Genomic DNA, 18,532 nt, shown 5'->3' on the forward strand with positions numbered 1-18,532 from the left:
CTTCACGTCCCAGTAGCGCTTGATAGCGACTTATGAATGGGGCGATGTGGAAGGTTAGATTTTCGCCTCGGAAGTTGTCGGGTGAGCCGAACGTGACTTCTAACGAAAGGGAACCCATACTCTGGGTATCTGGGCCCGGCGTGACTCCTTGAAAGGAAGTGTTGCCATGGCGAATTATTGCTGGGTTGACCCCCAGTTTGCGGATTGTGTCCTGATATAATAGGTTTAGGTCACTGCCACCGTCCATAAGGACTTGTGTAAATTGGAGTCCATCAATGATCGGATCCAAGACCAAGGCAGTCCAGCCTGCGTTCCGGACCCCTCTGGAGTAATCCTGATGATCGAAAGTGATTGGTTGTAACAACTAGTGGCGGTGCTCCTCTAGGGAAGGCCGTATGGCGCGTAGCGCCGTTTTGTTTTTCCCTTTTGTCATCTGAAGTGAATTTACTGTTTTGACTTCTTGTGGGGACTTCTTTTGTTCTCCGGTGTTCTGCTTGTGGAGTGCGTCGTCATCCTCGCTTGGTGTGTCGAGCCCCTTGTGTTGGCGTTGAGTTTGCCGGACTGCTTGAAGACCCAACAATCTCTGTGGGTATGGTTTGCAGGTCTCCCGGGGGTACTGTGGATTTGACATATTTTGTCCAGGATTTTGTTGAGGTTAGATATCTCGTCCCTGTCATCTTTGGGGGCGGCTTTTTCTGATTTTGCCGAGAGCTTTTGAATCCGGCATTGACTGCCGTGCTCATCGGGTTGTTATCCTTGATCCGGCGCTGTTCTTTGTTACGGTGCGGTTTCCCGTTTCCATCTCGGAGTTCGGATGTACTCGGGTCGCTGGTGCTGCTTCTTGCCAACCAGCTATCCTCTCCTACGCAAAAGCGGGTCATGAGGCTTGTTAATGTGGCCATTGTTCTTGGCTTTTCTTGGCCGAGGTGTCTGGCGAGCCATTCATCTCGGACGCTATGTTTGAAAGCTGCTAGGGCCTCGGCGTCCGGACAGTCGACTATCTGATTCTTTTTAGTAATAAATCTGTTCCAGAGTTTCCGGGCTGACTCTCCGGGCTGCTGAGTTATATGACTCAGATCATCTACATCCGGAGGTCGGACATAGGTCCCTTGAAAATTTGCCCGGAAAGCGTCCTCGAGTGCTTCCCAACTTCCCATGGTGTTTTCGGGAAGGCTTTTAAGCCAATGTCGGGCTGGCCCTTTGAGCTTAAGGGGTAAGTATTTTATGGTGTGAGGGTCATCTCCTCTGGCCATGTGTATGTGGAGGATATAATCCTCGATCCAGACTCCAGGGTCTGTTGTTCCGTCGTATGCTTCTATGTTCACGGGCTTGAATCCCGCTGGAAATTCATGATCCAACACCTCATCGATAAAACATAGGGGATGTGCGGCGCCCCTGTATGTAGGTGTGCCGCGATGTTCGGATATTTTTTGCATTGCATTGCTCACTGGAGCTTGCTTTCTTGGTCCATAGATGGATCTGGTTGGACTAGTTTTTTGATGCGAATCCTTGGGCGGATTGCGTGTCGTATTGAGTGCGGCGCCCTTTGTCGCTTGAGATCGATCGTGGGGTCGTCTATCCGACCTGGTGGCTTCCTTGTTCTTTGACTGTGGAGGCTCTAGGGCCTCTTCATCAAATTCCGGTAGTAATTTCCGCTTCGGATAGCTCTTTGTGTGATGACTGTTGTCGTACTTGTGTGCGGTATTGAGTACTTTGCCCCATCTGATCCTGAGTGCATCTTCCACTGTTTTGAGCTTCCGCTTCTGCTTTTTCAGGCTACGTGCAGTGGAAACGAGCCTTTGGTGGAGGTTCTGGTGTTCCAGCAACTTGTCCGGCGTGAGGTCGTCCGGACTATTATCTTTCTCGGGGACGGATTGTTCGGTTTGTCCACCCTGTTTGGACGGTTGCTCGATGGCATGTTCGTCTTCCATTGATTCGCCCTGCTCTATGGCTAGGTCTTTGTCGAGGTGGGGCTTGGCGCGGCGCTTACGCCGCCGCTTTGATTGTTTTTCGAGGGAGCGATCCCTGGTTGCGCCCTTTCGATCCTCGTCGTCATTTCTTTTAGGTGTGTCCACCATGTATACATCGTATGATGGAGTGGCTTTCCAGTGCCCTATAGGTGCTGGTTCTTGGTCGTCTCCTTCATCGGCGTCCATACCGTCGATGTCTTCGGAGTCGAAGTCGAGCATGTCGGTTAAATCATCGATAGTCGCTACAAAGTTGGTGGTGGGTGGGTTTCGAATTTCTTCGTTGTTCGCATACCAACCGTGCTGACCATAGTCCGGCCAGGGCTCACCTGACAAAGAGAGAGACTTTAGTGAGTTCAGGATATCGCCAAAGGGCGAGTGCTGAAAGACGTCCGCGGCGGTGAACTCCATGATCGGAGCCCAATCGGGTTTGATCGGAAGGGGTGCGGAAGATTCAGAGTCCGGAACGGAGTCCAGCACCTTGGAGTCACGGGCCTCGCAAAGGACTAGGCTGGTATTCGGCTCTATCACCGTAGAGATTGTGGCTCCTGGGGTGGCGTCCAACCGTCCGTCCCCGACTGGCACAGTCGGCTCCGAGCTAACGGTCAGAGCGGACACCTGAGCGGCGCTCTGGACGCTGTCCGGCGACAGAGCTAGATCATGCCCATCGTGACAGTGCGGCGCGCTCGGCCGTGGCTCGAATCCGTCGAAGATCGAGTCCCCGTGGATGTCGGTTGTTTAGTTTAAGCTTCCAAACCTGACCTGATGGCCAGGGGCGTATCTTTCGATCTGCTCCAGATGGCCAAGCGAATTGGCCCGCAGTGCGAAGCCGCCGAATACGAAGATCTGTCCGGGGAGGAAAGTCTCACCCTGGACCGCGTCATGGTTGATGATTGAAGAAGCCATCGGGCCTAAAGGTGACAACACAGAGGAACTCTCAATGAAAGCACCAATGTCGGTGTCAAAACCGGCGGATCTCGGGTAGGGGGTCCCGAACTGTGCGTCTAGGCAAATGGTAACAGGAGACAAGGGACACGATGTTTTTACCCAGGTTCGGGCCCTCTCGGTGGAGGTAAAACCCTACTCCTGCTTGATTAATATTGATGATATGGGTAGTACAAGAGTTGATCTACCACGAGATCAGAGAGGCTAAACCCTAGAAGCTAGCCTATGGTATGATTGTTGTTCGTCCTATGGACTAAAACTCTCCGGTTTATATAGACACCGGAGAGGGCTAGGGTTACATAGAGTCGATTACAATGGGAGGAGATCTTCATATCATATCGCCAAGCTTGCCTTACACGCCAAGGAAAGTCCCATCCGGACACGGGACGAAGTCTTCAATCTTGTATCTTCATAGTCCGGGAGTCCAGCCAAAGGTCATAGTCCGGCCATCCGGACACCCCCTAATCCAGGACTCCCTCAGTCCCATGAATTGAATCATCCATGTTGGTGACTGAAAGAGCCAACTTCAGCATCCCAGTCTAAGCACCCCCGGCCTCCATCCTTGCGACGCACGGTACACCTCGTTTGCCACCTGCTCGACCCTAGTGTCACAGATAAAATGAAGTAATAATACAGTTAAAATAGAGCGAGTGTCATCTCTATCATTTCATTTCCAATGTAGATAAAGAAAGTGCTTCTCTTTGTTAATGTATGTTTCATCAATTAGTCCCATTGTTAATGTTTAAGCGTTTCTGCAAACTGGGGTGCTTAATTTTAGTTGATCTGTACAAAAATAGAGATTTGAATGTCTCAAGGTGCCTCCCTATACTACCTACCGTTGTACACTGATGTTCATCACTGGCAGAAGGTGTATCTGGGAGACTTGGGACGATGTCTAGTATGAGGCGTACCGTATGAGGCGTCGCAGGGCCCATCTCGCCCTCGCAGCATGGCATACTATGATACTATCGCAATATTTTCTTCTATTTATTTTGTGTGTTTCATCAACTAGTGCCACTATAATGTAATCATGCTTTTTCATTATCTGTGCAAACAGGGTTATTCAGCTGCATTTTGGTGGAACTGCACAAATGTACGTATGGAACCGGCATATATGCAGAGTGCGATGTGTGCCAACCGACACCAACCATGCTGCATGCACGCATTGGCATCCACCACCACCAGTGGGATGTGTGGCGCTCTCTGTGGACGGATCTTTCTCGGTAGCAAATCCTCTAACCAAATACTAGTAGCTTATATTGGCAGTTTTCTAGGGAGTACTCTTTTCTGAAAGAAGCACCAATCTATTTTTCTTTATTTGTACACTGTGTCACAACTTTGACCCAAAGGTCCAGAGCTATTTTAGGGTGATTGGCGTAGTACTCGGAGACTGATTGTAAGCATGATTTTCATTAGCTGTCACACTGATTGTAAGCATGAGCAGGTGGAAGATTAGGTTAGTGCGAAGCTTACCTTAAACCCTGTCCCCGCCGTTGAAATGAGGCGAGCGTCGAGGGAACCATGGAGAACGGTAGGGAAGCGATGTCGCGCCATCCGGCCTCCTCTTGCGGTGGGAGAACGAATACTCCTGTGGCTCCGGCTGGCTATGCACCCTCACAAAGGACACACCATACTCGATCGATTCGTTATCCTCTGGGTGCTCGACCTTCGACCTGTATGCCCACCACCTCCGCCTGACTGTCGCCTCGGGCGAATATGTCTGCTCCATTGCCCAGAGGAGATACTCGATGAACTTGAAGGACTGCGGCGTGACTTCCGTCGAGGAGTACATGTACATCGCCACCCTCATCGCCGCCGTCTCGCTCTTTCGCATACATTGCCACATGGCCCGCACCGTCCTCGAAATCTCCCACTCATTGTCGAACCAAGTAAGGGTCTCCTTCAACCTGGATAAATTTGCCTGGTCGCCGCCGGCGATCTGCCTGATTCGCTGCTGCATCCTCTCCATAGATGTCCTTCTGAGTGGTCCGGTGCTAGCTTTGAAAGATGGGAGGAGAGAAGGTGGTCTTGCAATAGAGAAGAGGGAGAGGTGATACGGTGGTTTTGGAATGGAGATGATGGAGAGGAGAGGAGGTGGTTTTGCAATGGAGAAGATTAGAAGAGGGAGAGGCGAGACTGTGGTTTTGGAATGGAGATGATGGAGAGGAGAGGAGGTGGTTTTGCAATGGAGAAGAGGGAGAGGAGCGTGCGGCAGCGATTTAGGATTGGACGAGAGGGTCGGCGCACTGTGACTAGATCAAAATCAAAATCAATTTACCCTTCAATTAAGAAAGCGACCCCACATTAACTGGTCTCCCTTTTATTTTGGGTCATAATTGACCATGATTTTCGCACATAAAATATATGTTATACGTTGCAAAAATAATATAATTTGAAAGTACATTCAGATACGAACCAAACGATACAATTTTTGGTGACATGCATTCACATTTTGCTTGTCAAATACAATATGTGGTCAAACTTTGACCCAAAATACGCAAAACAACAAAAAAATACTTCCAAGACCAGCACCACTCTTCCGCTCTTCTCCTCTTAAACCACCGCCGCTCCTCTCCTATTCCAATCTAAATCCAGCGCTGCTCCTCTCCTCTTCCATTTCAAAACCACCGCCCCGCCTCTCCTATTCCAGTCCAAAATCAGCGTCACTCCACTCCCGTTCTAATCCAAAACCAGCGCTGCTCCTCTCCTCTTCCATTCAAAAACCACCGCCGGGGAGTGAAGGTGCTGTGGAGAAGTAGATCGATGGAGGAGTACAACCGGTATGTGAGGATCGCAGACGGCGACCCTATGAAGCTGGCTAGGATGTTGGAGATACAGTCTTGGTTTGACAACAAGGACCAACTAGCGGCGACGGCGACATCCATGGCCAAATATCTGCAACAGAGCAAAAAGGCGGCCTCCCGGAGAGAGTCACGTCGGAGTACATAGAGTTGCTCCTCTGGGCCATGGAGCAAACAGATTCACCGAATCCGATTGTGAGGGAGCGGTGGTGGGAGTATCAATCCCAGATGGAGCATCCACCAGAGATTGAAGGATCGAGCATCTTTAGGGTGTCGTTTGTGAGGGTCTCCTGCCAGAGCAAGCCGGTGGAGTCTTCGTCGACCGAACCCAACTGCAAGAGGAGAAAAGCAGTTAGCCCGACGACGCTTCCCCGCCATCCTCTCCCTCGCCGTTCACATCATCTCACGGGGCAGTTGTCTATCACCGAGGAATAGGAGGGGACTGCCCCCCCCCCAACCCAATAGTCGGGCAGGTTGTGAATTGTCAGGAGGAGCTTAGGGTTGTTAGTATTTGCAGGTTGTGAATTGTGTTTTGTATTGTGTATTTTGAGAGTACTTTCAGATATGAATGTCTTTTGAATTTCAGATTTGCAGTATTGAGCATATGAAGTATTTTATGAATTCTAGAGATCTATTTTTAGAACTTAAAAAATGTAGTTTCATAGGAGTATAAAAGTGCATACAATGTGATTCTTGGAGAAGAAACTGCAAGTTTCAGTTTCAGATAAGAAACTGCAAGTTCAGTTTCAGATAAGAAACTGCAACTTTTAGAGGCAGAGCATTTATATTAACACGGCCTTTTCAAACAGGGTTAACATCATGTTGGAAGTTTTATTCATGGTCAAAAATGGAACTACCAGACAGTTAACATCATGTTGATCAACATTCATGCATAGCACATCTTCATATGATGCAAAGTCAAAATGCCCACACAATGTCGAGTGTGCGAAACACAGAGAAAATGAGGGACGAAGTTTTGGCAAGTGTTGGACGTGGTGTGCGTAGATGACAATGAGGACCCACATGTCAATAAAGGCAGAGGCAAAAAAAATGAAGATATTTTCCCTACACAGGTGTGAGGTGGAATCGAACCCGGGCGGAACAGCTATCGGGTAGTGTCACTTGGCCGCTAGGCTAGTTGAGTAGTTTCGTTAATAATAAGGCACTTCCTCAGGTGGTCGGATCCCCTCCTATGCCTTCGTGCGCTCGCCGCGATGCCGTTGTCTGCCGTTGTAAACATGCTGAACAAACGAGAGGAATCTGGAAAGGACTGTACGTGGAGAGGCGGACAATCGGGACCCACCAGGTCTACGACCGTACACAAGCAAGTGCCTCGTCGAAAAAACACTTCCTCCTAATGCTATACTGACATTGGGGCCCACGGGTTTGTCAACATAGTTACATTTTTTAGGTGCTTCAATGTAGTTACTATAGGAGGTAAATTCACAACGAAGCCGGGGAGCTAGCAGGTATCATTTATTATCACTGGGCCATCAAGTATCAGCTGGGTTTTGGGCTGCCCCGTCTAGGCTTTCATTTTTAACATGCACAGCCCACGACCTCGGATGGGAGGTCCATAGGCCTATTTGTATTTTCTTGAGGGTCGTCATGTATCGACCGGCCTATGGACCTCCCATCTGAGGTTTTATTTTTCCTGAATATCGGCAGCCCAATTTATGAATTTTTTTGAAGAAAACGCAGAGGTCTGTTCTATTTTTCTAAATAAGAATAGGAACGCCAGGTCCAACTTATGTTTCCCTTCTAACTATGTTATATATATTTAAATTATTTTATATGTTATTATATATTATTTTTATTGTCATCATATATTTAACAGATACTTACATATGTAAGAAAACAATATCCCACATCTTATTAACTTATAAAATTAATTTCTTAACAATAAAATCCTGGAATGTTTTGGCACAAAAATCCTAGTGATTGTGTACAAAAGCTTGGTAAGATTTAAGGACGAATGTAATAATATCACTTATTATTTAAGTATATTTATAACAAAATGCTCAGCCCCTTTTTATTTTTTGATAACATTGCTCGCCCAACCCAACATTAGAATTAGAATTAGCCCAGCAAAATCGTGTATTTCGAGAAAGTGCAAATGGCCTGTAATTTTTTAGGAAATAAAATAAATGGGCCACATGGACGCTACATTATTTGTTCACCCAGCCCAGCTAATGGTTGTAATTCAAAAAAAAGATCAAATTGACTGTAAACTCTGAAAAAATGGGTTGAATACGTGCCACATTTTTGGAGGCTGAAATGTGGGCCAATAGGTCGAAGCCAATGCAAGTCGTTATCAATTTAGTCAACAAATGATTTTGACATGTTAGCTGTTGGATTTACATCCAACGACCGGCATCCATCTTCAATCTCTCGTCTTCTTCCTCCAGCGCCGCCAGGACCACCTCCTGCCTCCTACTGCTAGCAGCTCTGCTTAGCACACTTCGCTATGAAGCGCTACTCCACTGTTGGCCAGGTGCTACGTCTTGAGCTAGCGTTGGTTTCCCCGAAGAGGAGAGGGTGATGCAGCAAGTGTAGCGTAAGTATTTCCCTCAGTTTTGAGAACCAAGGTATCAATCCAGTAGGAGGCTCCTCAAAATTCCCACGCACCTACACAAACAAACTGAGAACTCGCAACCAACGCAATAAAGGGGTTGTCAATCCCTTCACGGCCACTTGCGAAAGTGAGATCTGATAGAGATAGTATGATATTTTTGGTATTTTATAATATAGATGCAAAAAGTAAAGATGCAAATAAAAGTATATTGAAAGCAAATATGATAAGAGATAGACCCGGGGGCCATAGGTTTCACTAGAGGCTTCTCTCTAAATAGCATAAGTATTACGGTGGGTGAACAAATTACTGTCGAGCAATTGATAGAAAAGCACATAGTTATGAGATTATCTAGGCATGATCATGTATATAGGCATCACGTCCATAACAAGTAGACCGACTCCTGCCTACATCTACTACTATTACTCCACACATCGACCGACTCCTGCCTGCATCTAGAGTATTAAGTTCATAAGAACAGAGTAACACATTAAGCAAGATGGCATGATGTAGAGGGATAAACTCATGCAATATGATATAAACCCCATCTTCTTATCCTTGATGGCAACAATACAATACGTGTCTTGCAACCCTTTCTGTCACTGGGTAAGAACACCGCAAGATTGAACCCAAAGCTAAGCACTTCTCCCATGGCAAGAAAGACCAATCTAGTAGGCTAAACCAAACTGATAATTTGAAGAGACTTCAAAGATAACTCAATCATACATAAGAGAATTCAGAGAAGATTCAAATATTATTCATAGATAAACTTGATCATAAACCCACAATTCATCGGATCTCGACAAACACACCGCAAAAAGAGATTACATCAAATAGATCTCCACAAGAGAGGGGAGAACATTGTATTGAGATCCAAAAAGAGAGAAGAAGCCATCTAGATAATAACTATGGACCCGTAGGTCTGTGGTAAACTACTCACAACTCATCGGAGGGGCAAGGGTGTTGATGTAGAGGCCCTCCATGGTCGATTCCCCCTCCGGCAGAGTGCCGGCGAAGGCTCCAAGATGGGATCTCGCGGATACAGGAGGTTATGGCGGTGGAAATTGTGTTTCGTGGTGCTCCTGGATGTTTTCGGGGTCCATAGGTATATATAGGAGGAAGAAGTACGTTGGTGGACGCCCGAGGGGCGCATGAGACAGGGGGCGCGCCCTACAAGGGGGGCGCGACCCCCTGTCTCGTGGGGTCCTCGGGAGCTTCTTGACTTGCACTCCAAGCTCTCCGGATCACATGCGTTCCAAAAATCACGCTCCTGAAGGTTTCATTCCATTTGGACTCCGTTTGATATTCCTTTTCTTCAAAATACTGAAATAGGCAAAAAAACAGCAATACGGGCTGGGCCTCCGGTTAGTAGGTTAGTCCCAAAAATGATATAAATGTGTAAAATAAAGCCCATAGACATCCAAAAGGGGTAATATAATAGCATGGAACAATCAAAAATTATAGATACGTTGGAGACGTATCAAGCATCCCCAAGCTTAATTCCTGCTCGTCCTCGAGTAGGTAAATGATAAAAAAGAAATTTTTGATGTGGAATGCTACCTAGCATAATTCATAATGTAATTCTCTTTATTGTGGCATGAATGTTCAGATTCAAATGATTCAAAATAAAAGCTTATAAAACATAAAAATAATAATGCTTCAAAGCATACTAACAAATAATCATGTCCTGTCGAAATAGCATAGCCAAAGAAAGCTTATCCCTACAAAATCATATAGTTAGGCCATGCTTCATTTTCATTACACAAAATACTCCCATCATGCACAACCCCGATGACGAGCCGAACAATTGTTTCATACTTTTTAACGCGTTTCAGCTTTTTCAACTCTTATGCAATACATGAGCGTAAGCCATGGACATAACACTATGGTGGTATATGGTGGTGGTTGTGAGGACAAAAAGAGGGAGAAGATAGTCTCACATCAACTAGGCGTACTAACGGGCTATATGGAGATGCCCATTAATAGATATCAATGTGAGTGAGTAGGGATTGCCATGCAACGGATGCACTAGAGCTATAAATATATGAAAGCTCAATGAAAGAAACTAAGTGGGTGTGCATCCAACTTGCTTGCTCACGAAGACCTAGGGCATTTTGAGGAAGCCCATCATTGGAATATACAAGCCAAGTTCTATAATGAAAAATTCCCACTAGTATATGAAAGTGACAACATATGAGACTCTCTATCATGAAGATCATGGTGCTACTTTGAAGCACAAGTGTGGAAAAATAGATAGTAGCATTGTCCCTTCTCTCTTTTTCTCTCATTTTATTATTTTCTCTCTCTCTCTTTTTCTTTTTTTTCTTTTTCTTTTTTTTCTTTGTCCTCTTTTTTTTTCTTTTTGGCCTTTCTCAATTTTTTCTTTTCTAATTTTCTTTCTTTCTTTTTGTAAAGTCCGAAGTCTCATCCCGACTTGTGGGGGAATCATAGCCTTCATCATCCTTTCTCACTAGGACAATGCTCTAATAATGAATATCATCACACTTTTATGGATTTACAATTCAAGAATTACAACTCAAAGCTAGAACAAGATATGACTCTATATGATTGCCTCCGGCGGTGTACCGAGATATGCAATGAATCAAGAGCGACATGTATGAAAATTATGAAGGTGGCCTTGCCACAAATACGATGTCAACTACATGATCATGCAAAGAGCAATATGACAATGATGGAACGTGTCATAATAAACGGAACGGTGAAAAGTTGCATGGCAATATATCTCGGAATGGCTATGGAAATGCCATAATAGGTAGGTATGGTGGCTGTTTTGAGGAAGGTAAATAAAGGATTCAATACCGGCGAGAGTTGTGCGGTAATAATAAAGGCTAGCAGAGTAAAAGGATAAGTGTGCATATGTCCATGGACTCACATTAGTCAAAAAAGAACTCATATACTTATTGCAAAAGTCTACTTCACCCTCGAAGGAAAGTACTACTACACATGCCCCAATAGGGATAGATTGGTAGGAAAAAATTCCATCGCTCGTCCCCGACTGCCACTCATAAGGAAGACAATCAAAAGAGCACCTCATGCAACAAATTTGTCACACAACTTTTACCATATGTGCATGCTATGGGACTTGACAACTTCAACAAAAGTATTTCTCAATTTCATAATTACCCACTAGCATGACCCTAACATTACTACCTTTATATCTCAAAACAATTATCAAGCATCAAGTTGATCATAGCATCCAATTCATTTTCTATGATAGTTTTTATTATACCCAACTTGGATGCTCATCATTCTAAGACCAACTTTGTAACCATAGCAAATACCATGCTATTCTAAAAGACTCTCAAAATAATATAAGTGAAGCATGAGAGACTAGCAATTTCTTCAAAATTATTCCACCGCCTTGCTCTAAAAGATATAAGTGAAGCACTAGAGCATAAACTATCAAGCTCAAAAGATATAAGTGAAGCACATAGAGTATTCTAGCAAATTATAATCAAATAGGCTTCTCCCAAAAGGTGTGTACAGCAAGGATGATTGTGGTAAACTAAAAAGCAAAGACTAATATAATACACGACGCACCAAGCAAAACACATATCATGTGGCGAATAAAAATATATCTCCAAGTAAAGTTACCAATGAACGAAGACGAAAGAGGGGATGCCTTCCCGGGGCATCCCCAAGCTTAGGCTTTTGGCTATCCTAGAATATCTTGGGGTTCCATGGGCATCCCCAAGCTTAGGCTCTTGCCACTCCTTATTCCATAGTCCATAAAAGCTTTACCCAAAACTTGAAAACTTCACAACACAAAACTCAACATGAAATCTTATAAGCCCCGTTAGTGAAAGAAAACAAAACCACCACATAAGGTACTGCCATGAACTCATTGTTTATTTATTTTGGTGTTTAAACTACTGTATTCCAACTTCCTTATGGTTTATAAACTAATTTACTAGCCATAGATGCATTGAAATAAGGAAACAACACACGAAAAACAGAATCTGTCAAAAACAGAACAGTCTGTAGCAATCTGTAACTAAGGCAAACTTCTGGAACTCTAAAATTCCTACCAAAATAGGACGTACTGAACAATTTCTTTATTGATCATCAGCAAAAAGAATCAATGCAAAATCACGTTTCTGCAATTTATTGAATTTTTTCTCGTGAGCGCAAAGTTTCTGTTTTTCAGCAGAATCAAATCAACTATCATCATAGTTTATCCTATAGGTTCTACTTGACGCAAACACTAACTAAAAGATAAAAACACATCTAAACAGAGAGTAGATGCAAGATTTATTCCTAAACAGGAGCAAAAACAAAAAAACATAAAGAAAATTGGGTTGCCTCCCAACTAGCGCTATCGTTTAACGCCCCTAGCTAGGCCTAAAAGTAAGGATAGATCTAACGAGTGTCATCTTTGGCACTAAATTCATAAGTAGCACGCATGATAGATTCATAAGGTAATTTGACTTTCTTTCTTGGAAAGTGCTCCATGCCTTTCTTTAAGGGAAATTGGAATGTAATGTTCTCTTCCTTCATATCAATAATCGCACCAATCGTTCTAAGGAAAGGTCTACCAAGAATAATAGGGCAAGAAAGATTGCAATCTATATCAAGAACGATAAAATCTACGGGCACCAAATTTCTATTTGCAACAATAAGAACATCATTTATCCTTCCCATAGGATTTTTAATGGTGGAATCCGCAAGGTGCAAATTTAAAGAGCAATCTTCAAGATCATGGAAACCTAGAATATCACATAAAGTTTTCGGAATTGTGGAAACACTAGCACCCAAATCACAGAAAGCAAAACACTCATAATCTTTAATTCTCATCTTTATAGTAGGTTCCCACTCATCATTAAGTTTTCTAGGTATAGAAAATTCCAAATTAAGTTTTTCATCATAAGATTGCATCAAGGCATCAACAATATGTTTGGTAAAAGCTTTGTTTTGACTATAAGCATGAGGAGAATTAACAATGGATTGCAACAAGGAAATACAACATTTTAAAGAGCAATTATCATAGTCCAATTCCTTGAAAGACGAGATAGTAGGTTCAATGTTATTAGAAGTTGAGGATTCTCCAATCTCACTTTTACCAAATTTAGCATTAAGATCTAAAGACTCCCAATTCTTGGGACGCCTTCTAGGCAAAGTTGATTCATCATCAGTCCCATAATCATCAAAATTCATATTGCAAAACATAGATCTAATAGGAGACGACACAATAACTTTAAGATCCTCATCATTATTTTCACGGAAACTTGAAGAACACGCTTTTATAAAGGTTTCTTTTTAGCACGCAATCTAGTGGTTCTTTCCTTACACTCATCAATGGAAATTATCATTACTTTGAGAGACTCATTGATATCATGCTAAGGAGGGGAAGATCTAATTTTAAGAAAATCAACATCAAGCGAAAGTCTATCAACGTTCCTAGCCAAATCATCAACTTTGAGCAATTTTTCTTCAAGCAAAGCATTAAAATTCTTTTGAGAAATCATAAATTCTTTCACACTATTCTCAAAATCAGAGGGCATCTTATTATAATTACTATAAGAATTATTGTAGGAATTTCCATAATTATTAGAGGAATTGCTAGGGAACGGTCTAGCATTAAAATTTCCTCTATAAGCATTGTTTCCAAAACTATTCCTACCAACAAAATTCACATCCATAGATTCATTATTATTCTCAATCAAGGAAGACAAAGGCATATCATTAGGATCAAGAGGAGTATTTTTAGTACCAAACATCTTCATAAGTTCATCCATCTTTCCACTGAAAACATTGATTTCTTCTATAGCATGCACTTTTTTACTAGAAGATCTTTCGGTGTGCCATTGAGAATAATTAGCCATAATATTATCAAGAAGTTTTGTAGCATCTCCTAATGGGATTTCCATAAAGGTGCCTCCTGCGGCCGAATCTAAAAGATTTCTAGAAGCAAAGTTCAAACCGGCATAAAAATTTTGTATGATCATCCATAAATTCAAACCATGAGTAGGGCAATTGCGAAGCATCAATTTCATTCTTTCCCAAGAATGGGCAACATGCTCATGATCAAGTTGTTTAAAATTCATAATATCGTTCCTAAGAGTGGTGATCTTAGCGGGAGGAAAATACTTAAGAGATAAAAGCATCTTTGCACTTGTTCCAAGAATCAATACTATTTTTAGGCAAAGACGAAAACCAAACTTTAGCACGATCTCTAAGTGAAAACGGAAATAACTTCAATTTGACAATATTGTTATCCGTATCTTTCTTCTTTTGCATATCACACAAATCAACAAAAATGTTTAGATGAGTAGCGGCATCTTCACTAGGAAGGCTGGCGAATTGATCTTTCATAACAAGATTCAGCAAAGCAGCATTGATTTCACAAGACTCAACATCATTAAGAGGAGCAATCGGAGTACTAAGGAAATCATTATTATTGGTATTCAAGAAATCACACAATTTGGTATTATCTTGCGCCATGGCAACAAGTAACTCAATACACAAGCAAACAGAAAAAACGACAAGCAAAACGAGAGGAGGAGATTGGGAAAGAGAGGGCGAATAAAACGGCAAGGGTGAAGTGGGGGAGAGGAAAACGAGAGGCAAATAATGTAAATGTGAGGGAGATGGGTTTGTGATGGGTACTTGGTATGTCTTGACTTGAGCGAGAACCTCCCCGACAACGGCGCCAGAAATCCTTCTTGCTATGTCTTGAGCTAGCGTTGGTTTTCCCCGAAGAGGAGAGGGTGATGCAGCAAGTGTAGCGTAAGTATTTCCCTCAGTTTTGAGAACCAAGGTATCAATCCAGTAGGAGGCTCCTCAAAAGTCCCACGCACCTACACAAACAAACTGAGAACTCGCAACCAACGCAATAAAGGGGTTGTCAATCCCTTCACGGCCACTTGCGAAAGTGAGATCTAATAGAGATAGTACGGTATTTTTGGTATTTTATAATATAGATGCAAAAAGTAAAGATGCAAATAAAAGTAGATTGAAATCAGATATGATAAGAGATAGACCCGGGGGGCATAGGTTTCACTAGAGGCTTCTCTCAAAATAGCATAAGTATTACGGTGGGTGAACAAATTATTGTCGAGCAATTGATAGAAAAGCGCATAGTTATGAGATTATCTAGGCATGATCATGTATATAGGCATCACGTCCATAACAAGTAGACCGACTCCTTCCTGCATCTACTATTATTACTCCACACATCGACCGACTCCTGCCTGCATCTAGAGTATTAAGTTCATAAGAACAGAGTAACGCATTAAGCAAGATGACATGATGTAGAGGGATAAACTCATGCAGTATGATATAAACCCCATCTTGTTATCCTCGATGGCAACAATACAATACGTGTCTTGCAACCCTTTCTGTCACTGGGTAAGAACACCGCAAGATTGAACCCAAAGCTAAGCACTTCTCCCATGGCAAGAAAGACCAATCTAGTAGGCCAAACCAAACTGATAATTCGAAGAGACTTGCAAAGATAACTCAATCATACATAAAAGAATTCAGAGAAGATTCAAATATTATTCATAGATAAACTTGATCATAAACCCACAATTCATCGGATCTCGACAAACACACCGCAAAAAGAGATTACATTGAATAGATCTCCACAAGAGAGAGGGAGAACATTGTATTGAGATCCAAAAAGAGAGAAGAAGGCATCTAGCTAATAACTATGGACCCGTAGGTCTATGGTAAACTACTCACAACTCATCGAAGGGGCAAGGGTGTTGATGTAGAGGCCCTCCATGGTTGATTCCCCCTCCGGCAGAGTGCCGGCGAAGGCTCCAAGATGGGATCTTGCGGATACAGGAGGTTACGACGGTGGAAATTGTGTTTCGTGGTGCTCCTGGATGTTTTCGGGGTCCGTAGGTATATATAGGAGGAAGAAGTACGTCAGTGGACGCCCGAGGGGCCCACGAGACAGGGGGCACGCCCTACAAGGGGGGCACGGTCCCCTATCTTGTGGGGTCCTCGGGAGCTTCTTGACTTGCACTCCAAGCTCTCCGGATCACGTTCGTTCCAAAAAGCACGCTCCCGAAGGTTTCATTCCGTTTGGACTCCGTTTGATATTCCTTTTCTTCGAAATACTGAAATAGGCCAAAAAATAGCAATACGGGCTGGGCCTCCGGTTAGTAGGTTAGTCCCAAAAATGATATAGATGTGTAAAATAAAGCCCATAAACATCCAAAAGGGGTAATATAATAGCATGGAACAATCAAAAATTATAGATATGTTGGAGACATATCACCAGGCCATCCCTCCACCCCTCCACACCTCATGTTCTTCTCACCGACTGCCAAACCACACCGCACTAGAACCAGTTAACCCTCGTACACCTCTCCGTCTGTGACTCTACTCCCGCGTCTTCCCATCTCCGGCTCGTTGCTGTCCGGGGCCTCGCCGTCGTCCACCACCTTGGATGCGCTCAGCGCGGCGTGGTCAACGTGGTCAACTGTGACACACCAAAAAAAAATTGGTTTTTGTTTTCAGAAAGAGCCTTGCTTGGTTTGAAGAAGGTCTTTTAAAACCTTCTTAAAAACCCTCTTCTGAGTTTGCCCTCTCAAAAATCTTTTCTTGGATTTTGTTTCTTTTAAAAAGAAAACGTTTTATTTTTGGACTTTCATTTGATTTTGATCCATTCTTGTTTACCATGCCTCTTATGATAAAACTCCCCCAAAACCCCTCCTCCCACTTTGGTACAACCCAAACATTCTGTCCAAACTAATAAAATCCATTTTTGGATTTATTTCCAATTATTCCTTTTTCCAAAATAATTCTGTCTTTTCTTTTGAGCCTAGGTGATTTGCAAAGCAAGTACCCTAATGCATTTGATTTTTGACCCCAACTCAACACCTCTGGATAGTCCTTTGTACCCACAACCTAGAACCATCTTGATCCACTCTTCTTCTTTTCAAATATTTCAAATTTCACTCTTTGCAAGTTTGGACCAGATTTGCCAAATTTGGTGAAATTAATATCGACATTTCTCCAAAAATTCCACCAAAATTCAGGCAACCTCTAGTTGCAATGAGAGACCTCTCCACCAAAAACCAGCTCAAGGAAAAATCCCTACATGCCAGAATCATTCTGTCGAACACTTGGCATGCACTGTTTTTGTTCATATTCAGTAAATTCAGAGTTTCAGTGTCGTTTCCCCGTAAGAACTTCCGTCACATGCCCACTGTGCATTTGGCTCGATGCTCGCAGCCCCTCCCTCTTGTCCAGAGCTCCACACGCGTGCTTGGCGCCTTCCTGGCGTCGGTGGCGCCCTGACCCGCTTGCGCCGGCGTGCTTTGCGGCGGCAGAACCACCGTAACGGCCGACAGGGGGCAACACCGCGGCAGAACGCCGTTCGGCACCGCCCAACCCTCCTGGTAGCTCCGCATGGCCATCTCCTTGCCAGCGCACGCATGCAGCACCATCGCCGTGGCCTGGCACGCGCAGAGCGCGTTCTCTGCCGCCGACGGGCCGTGCTGCCGTTCCGTCGAGGGCAGGCCGTAACCCTCCCTCCCGTGCTGAGTTGGACCCTGAAATGGCACCACTGCTCCACCTAGGCGATGCTCAAGCTCCTAAGCCGACCGTCCTGCCACAGCGCCGCCGTAATCACCCGCCGGACTTATCCGTTCACGGCAACCGCCTCGGGCCGGCTATAAATAGGACCCCCCGAGCTTGCCCTCGCCCCGGGCACAACTCCACCACCTGACTAGACCCCGCCTAGCCACTGGGAGAGCCTCGAGGGGCCTTTCTTCTTCGACTCCGTCCACCTCCGTCCGCCTCAGGCTCCGGCAACATTCTCTTCGCTCCCTATGGCGAGATCCACGACTGCCCGAACCGCCGTCCACCGGAGCAAGGGCCGCCGTCGACACAGTGCTCGCCAGCGACCACCACCACCACCCACAGATGCGGAAAGGTGCACTAATCACGAAGATACCGGAGGAGGTGACGGAGCTGCAAACTTCACACAGTTAAACTCCGACTACTCTGAACCAGGCAAGCATGTTTGAACTCTTGATATGATGAGTGGTTGTTGCATGTTTGCATTTTAGTATAGTCATGGCATGTTTATGAACATTTCTTTGAATGTTATATTTCATGCACATAAGTGGAAAGTAAGTGTCGGAAAGCATTATGTTGTTGGATACATATTTGCATGGCCATGTGATGGCATGAGGAAGGGTAAGATGGCAGTGTTGTGACATGCCAGTCTTATGCTGGATTATTTGGCTTCCGTGTCATCATGAAACAAA

This window comes from Triticum dicoccoides, chromosome 2B, assembly GCF_002162155.2.
Source record: "Triticum dicoccoides isolate Atlit2015 ecotype Zavitan chromosome 2B, WEW_v2.0, whole genome shotgun sequence".
NCBI lineage: Eukaryota > Viridiplantae > Streptophyta > Magnoliopsida > Poales > Poaceae > Triticum > Triticum dicoccoides.